Below are 1,155 nucleotides of genomic sequence, written 5' to 3'. Positions count from 1 at the left end.
GACTTGAGCTCCATCCATGTCTTTGACCACTCTGAGGAATTCGCCCTCGGGGGTCCTTATCAATTCAGACCAGTGAGCATCCGTCTAAATAGTACGACCCCGATTTTTCTTCCTACTACACAGGGTCTACTACGGATCACCGACTGCCTATATGAACAAGATCTTATACAGTCAAAAGTGTGGCTTGAACACGTATTATATGCTGATGCGGGCTATATTTTTAGCCAATTTTTTATATTTTGGTGTGGAGGGAGTAGAAAACAAATACAGAAGAAACCCCGTTACATTTTTTTTTTCTCAACCAGGGAAAAGCCGACCTGGAAGAAAACGTACGTTGGGCTATAAAAGGGAGGCCCCTTAGAATCGCGTAATCTGCATTCTACCCCTGAGAGCCCCCGAGAAACAGAAAGAGGGCTTGCGCGCAAAACATCCTGTCGCTAGATCTCGACCGCAGGAGCAGGATCGACGGAGAGGGCGTCTTCCTCCTCGACCGCGGCCCCTTGGCCGAGCGATTCGGGGTGGACGACGACGGGACGCTGCCCCCTCTGCGGCTGGGAGGAGAGCGGGGTCACCGTCGCCCTCATCTTCGAGCACGCGTCGCGCTGCCGGGAGAGGCGATTCGAGATGCTGCAGCGCCAGGCGGAGGAGCGGATTGCCGGTGAGCAAGCAAAGAAAGGTCGCCGCCATGCGCATATCAAGCTTCGGAAGAACTAGTGGTGAGTCCCCCCACCCCCCCAATCCACCGCTTTCTTCCTCTTTCTTTCTTTCTTTCTTTCTTTCTTTCTTTCTTTGGGGGTCTCAACTAGGGTTCCTGCTCGAGCGAAATCCCCACTTCTTGTAGCTTCGATCCCGCAATTCTCTCTCCTAACATTTTCTTTCCATGATTCTTATGCAGTGCTGGCGCGTCAACGAGGAGGATCGACCCAACACCGGAGTGGAAGAGTTCCAGAGGACCGACTGCATGAGTAGTTTAGGTTTTATATTAGCCCTGTCCCGTAGGACTTTGCTGAACTCACGTAGAGTTTTAGCAAAATTGGCTTAGGAAGCCATATACTAGAACAAAAAATGCAGATTTTACTGCACATATGCCACTATACTGTAATCATTGATGCCCATAAAAGATGGCATTTTCTGTTAGATGTTCCTTTAGTTTCC

General features: G+C 50.1%; 1 long non-coding RNA gene across 1 annotated transcript; it reads left to right on the top strand.

Moving 5' to 3' along the window:
- Window positions 1-476: 476 nt before the first annotated feature.
- On the top strand, window positions 477-1,149 carry LOC119346954. Its single transcript, XR_005168036.1, has 2 exons — window positions 477-716; window positions 896-1,149. It is a non-coding gene; the product is annotated as an uncharacterized LOC119346954 (long non-coding RNA).
- Window positions 1,150-1,155: the final 6 nt, after the last annotated feature.

This window comes from Triticum dicoccoides, unplaced genomic scaffold, assembly GCF_002162155.2.
Source record: "Triticum dicoccoides isolate Atlit2015 ecotype Zavitan unplaced genomic scaffold, WEW_v2.0 scaffold56113, whole genome shotgun sequence".
Lineage (NCBI taxonomy): Eukaryota > Viridiplantae > Streptophyta > Magnoliopsida > Poales > Poaceae > Triticum > Triticum dicoccoides.
This window is presented reverse-complemented; position numbering and strand designations above follow the sequence as displayed.